General features: G+C 42.3%; 1 protein-coding gene across 18 annotated transcripts in view; it reads right to left on the reverse strand.

The window, feature by feature from the left end:
• The window catches only part of DICER1 (dicer 1, ribonuclease III), a 74,842-nt gene that overhangs the window by 47,081 nt on the left and 12,885 nt on the right, over positions 1–14,876 (reverse strand). For 4 of the 18 annotated variants that reach the window (XM_021098173.1, XM_021098166.1, XM_013989222.2 and 1 more), the window contains exons 2-3: positions 5,214–5,277; positions 3,930–4,030 (exon numbers count right to left, since the gene is read on the reverse strand). The exons of 3 other annotated variants lie outside the window; for them this stretch is intronic. The gene's annotated coding sequence lies outside the window, so the exon portion shown is untranslated. Of the gene's footprint in view, positions 1–1,952; positions 4,031–5,213; positions 5,278–7,844; positions 8,057–14,876 lie in introns of all 18 variants that reach the window. 11 more of the 18 variants (XM_021098168.1, XM_021098180.1, XM_021098172.1 and 8 more) reach the window with 7 other exon arrangements.

Below are 14,876 nucleotides of genomic sequence, written 5' to 3' on the forward strand. Positions count from 1 at the left end.
TTTCTTGATCTAAGAGGATCGCTTCAAAAGTCAAGCATTCTATGCTCTCCAACCCACCAACTCTACACTTAGAAACGTGTCTAAAAGAATTAGGCAGCTGCACAAAAATATAAATACATGAATATTTACTGCTGCCTTATTACTTAAGAATAATAACCTTAAAATGTATTTAAAAATTAGCTAAGTACACAATGGTCTAGTCTTAAAATGGAATACTCTGAATCCATAAAGATAATACATATCTGTATTTACTGACACAGAACTAGGTCCATAACACACCTTTAAAAAAATGCATAGTCTGATGCCTTTAAAAATATACATATGTAACACATGAACACACATATAAATATATTTCGAACATTCTTTGCAAATACGATGATGCTATTATTGATAAAATAATCAGAAAACTGTATGGAAGGGATGTCACAGTGTGTCTGCACACAGGAAAGATGCAAATCCTGCCAACATTTGGTCATTTTATCAAAGGACTGTAAACACAGGAAGTCTTTTTCTCAGTTGACAACCTATTTCAATTGCACAGCTGACCAACTACTGAAACGCGTATTTTAAGATTATGCATGTTCTAGACTCATTAAAACAAAGCAACACAGTTCTGTGGATTCAGTTACTTCCTGGTATCTAAGCACTCTTCTGTAATTCATATATTCTTTCCCAAAGACAAATTTGATTATGTAAAATGAGAAAATAAAAATTCAGTCTTTTAAAAATGTCTAACCAGCAAATAGAGCGTTAGGGTTTCGACTCTCTAAATAAAGGTCCATCCTCAGCTTCCCAGACTATCAGCAGAATTTACTTGTCTTGGAGTAGGGAACTCTCTCCCCTGCACAGCTTTGCAGTGTGCACTGTCCTCACTCTACGAGACCGGAAAGAGAGAATCCCTGCTCTTTGTTCCCCGACAACAAAACCTCTGAATCTCCTGACATGTGAAATTTACAACCATGTACAGCACAGCGACTTCAATGGCTGCATCGAATCCAAGAAGTCTCAAGAGTAGGGTCTCTTTTATGCGTAGGCGTAAGTCCCGACTCTGATTTCATAGATTAATTCATTTGACAAGAATGTGACATCCAGCTATCACGAGGAAGATCTCAAAGCACAGGGGCCGAGGCCCTCAGCCAGGCAGGCGTGTCCGTGGCCCGACAGCACCCCCATTCTCCTTACCGTCTCAGGCAAGCGAAGCATTCCAGAGCCCATTAGGGAAAACTATCAAGTCATTATTTTGCCTGGATCAAACAGAGCTATGTTTTTCATGAGAAATAATGTCCTCATTCTCTACTGAACCAAAGTTCCGACAGCCACTCCACCTAACCCTCTGACACTCGGCATTCGCGTCTCTCAGTGTCACAGGCCCACGGCATAAACACCCTCAGGTGGATCATCCAAGCTTTTTACTCAACACAGCTGCAGGGAACCTGAAGCATTAGTCTGCTTTGCCTAATTTCCTGAGACTCAGCAGGTCATGCTGAAGGCTCGAGGCTGAGGTCTGCAGGCACTTCCCTCCTGGCTTCCACTCTCGGGACACTGCACTCCAGCCCTCTGTATCTGAGGGTTCCACGTCCGCGGGTCCAATGAACCCCCAGATATGGAAGGCCAGATGTGCTCTGTTGTTTTATACGAGGGACCTGAGCATCCCTGCAGTTTGCTATCTGCAGGGGTGCTGGAGCCAGTCCCGCGGATCCCGAGGGACAACTGTGCTTCTCCATCGCTACAGGCTACTGACTCTTATTCTTCAACCTGACCCCTCACTTTTCACCCGAGCCAAACGCTAATAACAGACCAAACAAAGACATGGTAAAAGGGATCCCGAGAGAAGCCCAAATCCCGGTGGTGGATAGAAATGTTAGAAGGAGAAAAGAGGGCAGCAACGTAAATCTCCAAACACACTTCCTCCACCTCCAGAAACTCTCTACAGCCAGGAGCCCCCTTCTTACCACTGTGACCATGTCTTCTCCCACAGACGGCATGCGTAATAATAATACCCCAGAAAACAGTCTAAAAAAAAAAAATGAATGTTCTACGTTTAGAACAGTATAAAAATAGCCTTAAAATTAGCCTACTTATAAATGTTTATATACTCATTTTAAAATTTATTACAAATAGACTATAACTATACAGCAATAATCTAAAAAATAAAGTTTCTTTTTAGAATAGTCTAAAAAATGTTTTAATGTTCTTATTTTAAGGGGGGGACTATCGTCTTTAAAGGTACCGGTAAAATAAAACACAAAGAAAAACTGTGAAAATATTCCAGATTAAAGAAGACTATAAACACATGAGAACTAAATGCAGTAACTGATCTCAAACCGGACCCTTTCCTGCAGAACCGCCCACTCCGTTACAGGTCTGGCTGCAGATGAGGCACTGCCACACTCCCTGAGTGGACAGCTCCACCAAGACCGTGCCGAGGAGTTAAGAGGAGTATCCTGATTCTCGGAGCATAAGGGCCATGACGTATGTAACTCATTCTCAAGTGGTTCCAAAAAAAGAAACTACCTGTGGATATACAGAGAGAGAATGGGCGCAACTGATGATGCAAACAGGGCAAGACGGGTAAAGCACATATCTTTGTCTTAATCTTATTTTTCTTTGCTGTAAAAGTCTGAAATTATTTCCAAATGAAGAGTTTTAAAAAGTCAATGAACATAGCCAACTCAGGAGTTCCCACTGCGGCCCAGCAGGTGAAGAACACGACCGCAGCGGCTCAGGTGGCTGCAGAGGTGCCACTTTGCAGCCCCAGCCCGACGCAGTGGGCTAAAGGGGGCGCTGTCACAGCCGTGACGCAGGCGGCAGCTGCCGCTCGGATTCAGGCTCTGGCCCGGGCATGTCCATGTGCCACAGGTGCGGCCATAAAAAGAAAAGAAAAAACATGGCCAATTAGACTAGGGTTCCCTTGAGGACAGGAGCGCTATGTCTCCCACATCCTTCCACCACTGGCTGAACTAACCGCCCTCCAGGTACGGCAAACAAACAGTGCAGGTTTGCAGAATGAAACAGTGGCCACATGAGTGACAAGAAAACCTCCGAGAGCCTCGCTGCGCCTCTCCTAATGTAAATCGCACTGCGTAGATTCACAGACGCACACACATCCACGACGTATTCGTTTACTGGCACACATGCTCCGTGAGAAGATGTGTGTATCATTCTTTGCAGCTCTTACACCTCCTGGTACAACGGACCATACAGGCAGTTTAGTAAATATTCGATGAACTGAATCAGATTTCATGAATGTCTACACAGTAACATGCAGAACAGAAGTACAGACAGTTCCAAAGAGATTTCTCCTTGGTTCGGACACCCGCACCCAGCCCACTCCTACCGGCCCTGATGGGTGGATCCAGGACAGAGAATGTGCAAGGACATGGGAGGACGGCAACTGAACTTGCCCCATTATATTTCCATTAGAACACAATATTTAAATTAATATTAATGAAATTAAAATTAATTCATTTCATACATGTTCATGCATTTAGGACACAGTGGCTGGCCACAGTAATACACTTTCTACTTTGGAGAAAGCACATCCAACTTTAACGTTTAATTAAAGATTCAATAAGTAATCCAATAATGTGAAAACAGAAAAACCTACAATTCTGCCAATTTTTACTTTCTCTGGCATGTTTAAATAGATTTTTCTTTCTTAACTTGGCCTTAATGAAGCGCTCTGAACGCCTGCTGGTAAGTAAAAGTTCTCCAGTTTCATAGACTGACTGACTACGATTAACTGCTTTAGCAGAGCCAACAGAGTAATTAATCCACAGGACTATTTTTCAATCACAGGTTTTAAATTCCTGGTCAAACAATTCACACTCATGAAAGTGGTGCAGTTGCGGCTTCATTTAGAGGCAGCTTTTAGGGAAACAGGAGTACACGCTCCTCATCCCTCCACGCAGGGTGAAGCCCAGATTTACCGTCTTAATGCTTGAGATCCCCGCGTTGCTGTTGTCTGAACTGCACTGTGACATTGCGAGAGCAGTTTATTGGAAAATCACAGCATACCCAAGCTTCTGCTCTAAAAATAAATGCAAAAATAGCCAAGTTTAAGATTCCTGTACTTAGGTTGAATACAAACACATCTACAAGAAAGCCCTATTGATGTGAAAAGTTGAATCGGAGGCCAGTATTTTAACAAAAGACATTTGGTTATCTTAGGATACTAAGTCTTATTCTAAAACAAAGAACAAGAGAATGAGCTGTAACGACAGCAGGCCTAACTCCCAAAGATGCTAGGGGCTGGGAGGAGAAAAGGTTGGAGAAAAGTTCAAGGAAAGACTTCAAAATGAAAACAAGGAAACCAAACAAGGCACATAAATTCTAAAGATGGTGGAAAATGGAAAAAGTAAATAAATAAAAGAATAGAGATGTATTATTTCCTAAATTCGTATATACAAAAGAAATTAAGAAGGTCACTAGGAAAGCGCTTGGCTGAGAAATCCAAATCGCCTGATTAAATCAAATAAAGCCCAAACGCAAAGAACAAGTCAATTTAACTACAAACTCTCCCATAAAATTCACTTACGAATAAAAGAATTCAGGAACACAGTTCAACAATGTTGGGAGTTCCCGTCGTGGCGCAGTGGTTAAGGAATCCGACTAGGAGCCATGAGGTTGCGGGTTCGATCCCTGGCCTTGCTCAGTGGGTTAAGGATCCAGCGTTGCTGTGAGCTGTGGTGTAGGTCGCAGAGGCGGCTTGGACCCCGCGTTGCTGTAGCTCTGGCATAGGCCGGCAGCTACAGCTCCGAGCAGACCCCTAGTCTGGGAACCTCCATATGCCACAAGAAGCAGCCTTGGAAAACACCAAAAAAAAAAAAAAAAATGTTAATGCTTTGGAGAAACTTAAGTTTAGGGGTGGCCCTAAATAACCCTAGAAGAGATTATAACTCAAAAACTAAGGAAGCATAAAGTATTGTAATGAAAAGTTACTTTAATCATCAGATGTTGCTTTTCTTTGATACCATGATTTCATTTCCGCCCCTTAAGTGCAATGCCTCTACCACCACAAGCTCAGGAAAAACACTCTGCCGTGGTCTCTTTCCACTAGTGTGGGGTCTGGTCCAGTCTAGCCTAGTCTATAGTGGTTTAAAGGACGTTCAGCTGGAGGTTAAACTTTCTCGTTTCACACACAAGTTGGCTTTGCTGATAAGTTAAAGAAGAAGAGGGCAACCTTAGCACTAGTTCAGTAAGTACATATTTACCTCAAAATGCTGATTCTAAGTTCTTTCAGTTTCCAAGTCTGTATTAATTCATACCCTAGGTAACCTAAAAGCAATCAGAGAGAATATTTTAGAACATACAACTCATTTTTAAAAAACAACTTTAAGAAATTTCCTACTTGACGAATTTTTCAAAACTTATCAGAGGAAGATCTCTGGTAAAACTTTACTTTTTTAACTATTGGGAGTCAAGAAAACAGTGTATGTGTGGTAGCGCTGGCCTTTAAAAGCAGCGTCATGTTCTTATACAACTGTCAGTATAATTCAACTAGACGTAAGAGTGAATTCTTGGAAGGGACCAACATTTTCCCCCAGTAAAATGTGGCTTTAAAAATACTGAAAGAGAGATCTTAGAAAAACAGTGCGTAAGTCAGTACCGCACTTTACAGGAACATACAACCCCCCTCCTGAGGAGTCAGTCTGCGTTTTCTAAGACTACCTCATGCTTTGACTTTTAATTCCACTCTATGCTGCCACATAGCATGATGCAACTTCGATACACCAACGTGGCCTGATGCGTCACACTCTGCGTCTTTGCAATTCATTTTCACTTCTTTCCTAGAGACACTGCAGCCAAAAAAATGAGCTGACAGTCCTTTAAAATTCAATGCAACTCCACTATTACAAAATTACTGCTGAGTTAAATTACTTCTTTAGAGAATTATGTATAGAGATACATTAGAAAGTTAACATGCCAAGTACAATGACTATTTATGTTCATACTATAGAATCAATAGGTCAAGTTTTTAAATTTTAATTGATGACCATGATTTAAATTGCACACATGCAAACTCATGTTTGATAGGCCCCTTTAAGATAACTCTGAATAAGACAAGCCACATAGCAGATGCTCAGTCAGGTTTTAGCATAAACTGACAAACTTCACCTATTCAGGGTCTAAATCCAGCACATGGCTGTACCCTTTCAAAGGCTTGTAACAACAGACAGCTAACCTCCCAAGTCTGAGGTCTAACGGTATCCAGAGCTTCCCGGTATTTTCAAAACTGGTTAACAGAAACCTTCCAACTCAGTCATTGTACCATGTGTCACATGCTGATATCATTACAAATACGACTGTCCAGATTTCATTCCTACTCTCATGAAGCCAAAAAAGCACAACTACCACAGTCAACAAAAGAAACACACACACACCGTATCAACACTGAGACATTAAAACACTGCCCGAAACACTTCTCTAAGATAACAGGTAAAACCAAAAATTGTTTTAAGAGCTTTTAGTCCCTAGCAACAATATGCTATGGGACTAGAGCTTAGCATATTCCTAGTAACAAATAAGACATTAAATTTAATTCCAACCAAGCCGAAAGGCTAAGAACATCCTTTACCACGGATATAAAGTAATAGGTTTATAAGGCTGTTGATATAAGGGCAAATTAAAAAAAAAAAAAAAGCTGCTTAATTCTCCCATTTGAAAATAAAGAGAAGAGACTTTTTCCCCCTCTTTTTTGTTCAGAACTTCTTTTTCAGCCTTTTCTAAAGTACTTGAATCTTCTTAAAAGCTAAATAAGCCTCTATCTAGTCAGTCTCACTTCTGAGGAATGTTTCCTAAGATATGCAATCAGCAAGAAAGATAATGCGCAATTCCTAGCATGGCCTGTGACTTGTCAACTTGTCAGCTCCAAACTGCAAAGCCTACCTCAAGTCATAAAGATAGGAGAAAGTTAGCAACTGCATCCCAGCCACACGGAGGTACCACTTAGCTGTACAAAAGATGACTTCTGGGTCCGCAGTCTCTTTCTTTAGCGCTCAGCCAGAGACTGCATCACTTTCTGGTGTCAGGCTTACTCAGTAAAGTGTTTTCTTCCCTTCTACCTTTCTGGAGAAATATTCTGGGCTGGGAGATCTTGTTTTCAATTATATTTCCCCAACATTAGCTTTAATAAAAAAAAAAAAAAAAAAAAAAAAAAAAGTCCAATTCTCAAAAAGTATTCATGCCAAACAACAAAATCCATGTCTTGAAACTTAAAGACTACAGAAATCCTAAAATATTCTGCCCAACTGCACTGGAGAGAGCAGTTTTAAAAAATGAAAACAGATCTTAAATGGGCAAACACGTCCTTCTATTAAAGAGGAATCCACCATTGGAAGTCAACTCTACTTCCATTAAAAAATTTTTTTTAAAACACTGTGAATCAATTATATTTCAATAAATTTTAAAAAAAAGAAAAGAAAAGGAGGAGTTCCCGTCGTGGCACAGTGGTTAACGAATCCGCCTAGGAACCTTGAGATTGCGGGTTCGGTCCCTGCCCTTGCTCAGTGGGTTAAGGATACAGGATTGCCGTGAGCTGTGGTGTAGGTCACAGACGTGGCTTGGATCCCGCATTGCTGTGGCTCTGGCGTAGACCGGTGGCCACAGCTCCAATTAGACTCCTAATCTGGGAACCTCCATATGCTGAGGGAGCGGCCCTAGAAAAGGCAGAAAGGCAAAAAAATAAATAAATAAATATAAAAATAAATTTAAAATAAAAAAGAAAAGGAAGGATCTGAGTTGTTTATAAATCACTTAGATGATTTATAAACCAATCTCCCTTTCCTAAATTAGAGGAGGAAGTGTCAGCTGTTTTCAGCTAACTCACAAGTCAAGTTTCTCACCTCTTAATACTCTGGAACGTACAGTCCCTCCCTGCTCACGGCGGCCCACTGATGTGGGAGGGACAGTGGGTAAGGCCACTGGGGTTACAGAAAGTAGTCCTTTCTTTCTGAAGTATCTTTCACTTAAAATCATCTGAATGCCAGCGAGTCCAGTGTCAGGAAGACCAAGACTTGGGGGGCTCCACCACCTCTCTCTAAGGTTGTTTCCTTGTCTGTAAAACAGAGCACCTGACTATTACGAGGATTCAATCATTAAACTTATATTAACCTGGGTAGAGAAAAAGAGCCTGCACAGAAAATGTTCGATAAATGGTAGTTTTTAAGAAACCACACCACCATCTCTATCTAGAACGTTCTCGAACAATCCTTAAGACTTTAAGGAACTCCCTAAAGAACCTAAAATGTTTCATTAATCCTAAAATGCAGTATTTAAAAAACGTATTCTCATACAAAGTTTAAAAAGCACTATACGAGACTTCATAGTATTTCTTTATCCTTTCTTTCTTTTTTTTGGCCATGCCCACAGCTTGCGGAAGTTCCCGGGTAAGGGATCGAACCCACATCACCGCAGCGACCTGAGCCATTGCAGTGACACCAGGTCCTTAACCTGCTGAACCACACAGGAACTCCCTATGCAGTCCTTTTAATCAGATGAACCTGAAAAGCCAAGCGCCAAACTACCTAGTCCTTATGAATTGACAGTCAAATAAAAATCAAATTTAAACCACAAAACATGGTATAGAATGTAAAATAAAATTAAACAGATTCGTATCTACGAGTTCTCTTTAATAGCAAAAACCAAAAACACGACATGCCACTTCTCGGCTCCCCAGACATCACTGAAAACACTACTTCACTTAACTGCTTCTCAGGCAATGAAATGGTGCATAGCTGGGCAAATCAGCGTCATCGTCATCAAATGCACAAATGTCGAAAATACAAAATACAAGAGAAAACAAAAAGGCAGGGAATATCCAAAATACCCACATAAGAGACATAAAATAAATATTTCAGGGATTTTGCAACTATTATTTGGTGCATATAGATCATGAAAAGACTAAGGTCAAACCGAAGACAGAGACCAAAGAAAAAAGGGATAACAATTTTAAGAATTTAAACACTGGAATTTTTAGCCTTTAGATGGTTAAATAAGAGACATAAGCATAAGAGAAATATTTCCATTTCACTCTTCAGTGTCATATTATTAATTAGGAATCCCTGCATATTAATCTGGCCTGCAACAATAACACGAACTACAGTCAGCAATGCTCCCTTCAGCATTACCATTTATAACAGCAAAAATGCCCCTTCCACCCCCCAAAAAGACTCTAAATGTCTAGCAATGAATGAGGAATGGGTTTGGTAAACCATGGATGGCTCACTTTCCCAGATGCATCTCAATGGAGCTATTGAAAATGATGACAGTTGATAATAAACCAAAGTGCTTATGTTACGAGATTCAACCCAAAAAAAAAAACAACAAAAAAAAACACAGAACATTTTTTTATTTATGGGAAGATCTGATTACGTCCTCAATTTAAAAACTAAAGAAGAGAGGAATGAATGGAGGAACAGAAGGAAAACAGTCCACCTCAAATTGAGGATGGGATTATTATAAGTAATTTCTGTTTCCTTAAAAAATTTTGGATTTTAAAATTCCCTACAATGTGAACTCTTCATTACTTTTAGAGTTAAGCTCTCAGACGGAGGATGAAGATAATAAAGATATATGACTCCCTTCTCAAACCATTCAATGTGGTAAAATTCACCCCTGTTTCTATAACTTAAAACCACTCAGTTCACTGGCCTTCTTTTCCTGCACTACTTCAGGTACCAAACAAATTTCTGGGTTTCTCTAAAACCAGAAATATAAACATATTATGTTCAACATAATTATGCCTAAAATTAGACTTGTCCAAAACTGAAGTTGAAGACGGGTCAAATACTCTCTTACCAAATTCCATCCACCAGAATCTCACATAGAAAGTAACTCTAGGCTGCCAGCCAATGGTCCACTTACTTGGAATACTTCTTAAAAAGACAACATAGCCAACACCCCACAAAGGCCTCTTCAAGTTTGTTTTAAGAGAGGTAAATCCTTAACACATCACTAGCTTTCAAGGTGAGTCTTAAGATAATGTTTGATTCCAAGTTTCTGTACTTTACCCAATAAAAATACTGCTCATCAAACACTAGAATTTTATTCAATTCTGCCTGCCTTTTACACCACCTAAGAACACCCATGAGGAAAACAGGCCCACAATTTTCTATGTTAAGTTGCTTTAAGATAGATATTATAATGTGAACATTTTAATACTAAAGAGAGGTCAGCTCTGAGACAAAGTTAGCCTAAGAAACTGCTGAGTATGCTGGATGCTTAATCCATGTTGAGTCAGGAAGCAAACATACTAAAAGTTCCAGGCAAGAGGCAAAGCCCTCATCGCAGCTCTGAGCAACCACATGCTATCTGCCCTGCCTGTAACTCCATGACCAGAGTATCACAGCCTCCCCAAATGCGCTCTGCTTCTGGAGCTGCCAGCCCTCCACCCACCCTCGAGCTTTCCCTAACAACCTCTATCACTGGACTCCCCTCTCATCCAGAGCACGAGGCTGGCTATCTCTGCCACCCAAATCAGGGATTAATTGCGTCTTCTGCTCAATTAGATGTTACTGCCATTGCTATCCCCCTCCAAATTCTAAGATCTTTGAAGGGGAAAACAATTTCACACTTGACCTGCACAGAAGAAAACTAGAAATATACATAAATATTTTTCATTGATTAATTCTATGTTGAGAATAAACCTTATTGACCTAACCTAAAATTAGCTTGTATCTTTTTACGGATCAAATAAAAAATTCAGTTTAGATACTTACAGCTTTAAACATCACAAACTATTTTAACAAGTTTAATACTCCCATCCTCGCCCCCTCCCCCCACAAGGAATAGTTCAGGATGACCTGAAACTATGAAAGCTAGAGAAGCATCAATTCATACAATAATAATCTTGACATCATCCAATCATACCCATCCTACCACCCTAGTCCTTTTTGGGGAACTCCCAACCTACAAATTTCTCCTCCACTTTAATGCAGTCTGATCTGATACTAACCCTGAAAACGTTTCAGCAACAATTTAAAGTTCTAAAGTTACAAGTTTAACTGGAAAAACCCAAAGACTCAAATAATACCTCTCATTAATTTTTCATTTTTAGAAACTATTTTATTAGGTTTATAAAATCCACATAAAAAACTATTCAATGTCAACCAATAAACTTAGAAAAGATGACAGAAAAAAAATCACCATTTTTTTTTAGGGCTGTACCTGCGACATATGGAAGTTCCAGCTAGGGGTCGAATTGGAGCTGCAGCTGCCGGCCTACACCACAGCCACAGCATCGCACAATCCGATTTTCATTTGCAACCTACACCACATCTCACGGCAACACTGGACCCTTAACTCACTGAGCGAGAGCAGGGGTCAAACCCGCCTCCTCATGAATACTAGTAGGGGGTTCATTACCCCTGAACCACAACAGGAACTCCAAAAAAATTACCCGTTTTCAACCCTGACATTAGCAATTGAGACAAGAATCATTAATGAGTGATTAATGGCTGAAACTCCTGGGTGAAGGTCTCAAAGTCTCTCTGTACAGATTCCTACAAACTCAAATGAAAATTGATAATGTATACTGGAAAACCTGACAAGTACCACGTTAACTCAAGTGACAAAGTTACCACCACCGATACTGGGACAAAATGACAACATGCACCTCCTGATATGATGAACTGAGAAAGAAATATCATCTGTGTCCCAAGTGAGAAGTCTCACGCTAATCCTGAGGATACGCAGAAACCACATGAGATTCACCGTCCATAACAACTGGCTTGTGCCCTTCAAAAAGGTCAGTATCACCGAGCTGGGAAACGGTTCCAGAGTAAAAGAGGGAAGAGGCATGACAACCACAAGCAGTGCACATTCCTGGACTGACCTGTGTCAGGGAAGGAGAACGGCTATAATGGACATTATCGACTGAAGCGGGATCAGAATACGCCACCTGAAAACAGGCCACTTGGGCACGAGGGCTGCTAAAGTGAGAGAGAATCGACAGACACGGGGGAGTCTCCTGCCCCTCAGAGTAAGGCACGACTTTCCCTTTGCAAAGGTGCTCCCCTGCCCTCTCCAGTACTGCTAGGCGGAGACGATGCCTACCACCGGCTGAAGGTGCATCCAGACTCCTTAACCCAGTAACCCTCACCTGCCATCAGCTGCCCTCGCGATGCACCCTCCCATGACTCGCGGCTGCTCTCCGCCCCGCCTCTATTTCCTCCGTCCTGCCACTCCTCCTCAAGCCCAACCCCTGCTTCCTGCGCATCGCCTTTGCACAGGCGAAATAAATCTTCTCGCTTGTGAATCTGTCCTTTTTCAGTTTAATTCACAGACCCCATGCAATGAAGTTAAGGAGCACAGAGGAAAAGGTTTTTTTCCTTCTCCTCAGGGACAGTGGTAACATTTAAATATTATCAATAGTAAATTCCTTGAATTTTATAACTATGCTGTATTTATGTAAGAGAAAGTTCTTGTTCTTAGAAAATATGCCTCGAATATTTAGCAGTGAAGAGCACGACGCCTGCAACTTATTCTCAAAAGGTTCGGGAAAATAAAAACTTATTCTCAAAAGGTTGCATGCAGGGAGAGAACATGCAACTGTGGCAAAATGAGAACTCTTGGTAAAGGCAGGTAACAATAAGGAAAGTCTTTACTCCTACAACTCAGAAGTTTGAAAAAAATTTAAAACACAAACCTAAAAACAATACTCTGCCAAATGCTGATATAAATGGCTACCAGCAGAACAGAGAAAAATGGAACACCTCCAATTTTATTTCAGAGTAGTATAAAAAGTAATATCTAAAGCAGTTTTTCCCCTCTGAAAAGACTCACGTCCTCCCGCCCCTTAAATTATTTGTTCATGCAGTCAACAAATCTTTATGAAGCAAGACATCCCTAATGCACACCTGGATTCTGGAGGACGTGAGAACCTGAGTTCTGTTTTGAGGAATGTGTAGTAACAGCACTAGTTAGAAAACACAGGACATTGTGGGGAAGACGAGTCAGCAGGTGAAGACGCATTTAAACAGAAACCGGGCAGGTGCAGCCGAGGGCACCCCGAGCAGTGTGCTGCGGCGCTGGTCCCCGGGGAGAATGCCAGACTGTGAAACTGGCAAGGTAAGCAGGAGGGAGATGGCAAAGGGCCTGGAACGGGGCTCTACAGGGATTACGTCACCATTCTCAGTGTGCGCCTACTTCATCTTTGCCCAAGACCTGCTCTCTGTCAAGACCCAGAGACAAGAACACCTCCACACAACAAAGACAGAGACTCTGGACCTTGACTCTCTCCTTTAAAGGGAACGTCCTTTTGTCCCGGTTGCAATCCCTGCCTCTACTCACGTCACTCTGCCCCCAGCGGTCCCTCTTGGTGCGCTGACCCCCTCAGCTCCCCCATGCAAGACCGGGACGGCTGGGCACCCTCCCTCTAGCTCCAGTTCACTGTCCCTCCCTGCCTGTGGCCCATTTCCACTTGGAGAGCCACATTCTGCCAGCGAGGAAACTTTGGGCTATTCCAAAAATCCAGTTAATCGAAAAAGAAAGGTGAAGATTTGCTACTGCTAGACACGATTTTTAAAAAACACCCCACAAACGACCTCCATCACAGGAATTCCAGAGGTGTTTCAAGAAAGAGAAGCAGTATCAGAATAAATGAAGTCTCCAGGGTAACAACTCTTATTTTGCTCAACTACGTTACAATTGAACTTGATATACATAAGTTACTGAAAGAGCCCAGGTGAGAGCGGCAAGGAAACAGGCTCCAAAGCAGAGGCTGAGCGATCCCACGGGCTATCTGTCGGCTCTGGGGCAAATGAGCTCGCCTCTCATCTCAGCCTCATTTCTACGTGGGGCCTACGGAGACCTCAGCCCCTTGGCTCCTCTTTCTCCCTACACAACGTGCAACACAGACAGACAACTCATTAGCTAAGCCACCCATGCAAATCACTAAAAAACAAAATAAGCTGTTTGGTGTGGAAAAAAGAACCACACATACTGGAGAGGGGAGGTGAGAGACGGCAGAGCCTCGGAGGACTCGGAGAAGCTCTCCTGGAAGGTCGGCTAAGAGTACGCCACGGGGTTAACAACTCTTAAGACCACAAAGAGTGGAAGAGGAGCAAGAGCCAAAACTACGACCACCCTCATCCTTTCAGAATCTTTACGGCTTTCTTAAAAAAAAAGAGGCAGGTACCCACTTTGGACAAAAGACAAAACTGGCAGCTACCATACCCTGCAGCGAGCATGTTTAATCCTATGTTGCCTGAACAGAAGCCAAGCCACTAGGACACCGACGATGTATCTGAGAAGTCTCTACATCTGCTTACACATGACTGCAGAGGCCACTCTGGCCTCTCGAGGGGCTACGCAGTAGGTAAACTGTCCGAATGGCAAATGAGCGTGGCTGACACGCAGTATAGAAAACTGAGAGCAGAAGAAGGATCTGTCATTTACCAGACTCAGCATCTTGCCAAGGACTACCCACGAGCATCAGTCCCAGGAAAAAAAACAAAGGGATTAAGAACAAATATTAATGGAGCTCAGAGCACCAGCCGTGTTATGAATGGGGCAGTACAGCACGACGGCTCCAGACCGTCCATGGCTGTAGGATGCACTCTGAAACCCTGATCCACTGCTCCCGACGCCGGGCTGCGCCTCCCTCGCCCCCGGCCCCACCAAGCTCCTTCCTACCTCTCACACACCAGCCCCGGCCATCTGTTCCTCGATCTTCAGGTCTCAGCTCCAGGGTCACTTTTTCAGTCAACAGGTTCAATTAAAAGACAGTAAATCCGTATACCCAGAACCAATCCAGGTGCCAGGCACAAGCAGGATCTACGGGAATAAGCGAAGAAGGGCTGACAGTCCTCAGCCCTGACAGGCCGCCCTGAGGCAGAGGACGTCACCTGAATCCTGACCGCCCCCCTCCCAGGGCG

The sequence above is a fragment of the Sus scrofa genome, chromosome 7 (genome assembly GCF_000003025.6).
Source record: "Sus scrofa isolate TJ Tabasco breed Duroc chromosome 7, Sscrofa11.1, whole genome shotgun sequence".
Classification (NCBI taxonomy): Eukaryota; Metazoa; Chordata; class Mammalia; order Artiodactyla; family Suidae; genus Sus; species Sus scrofa.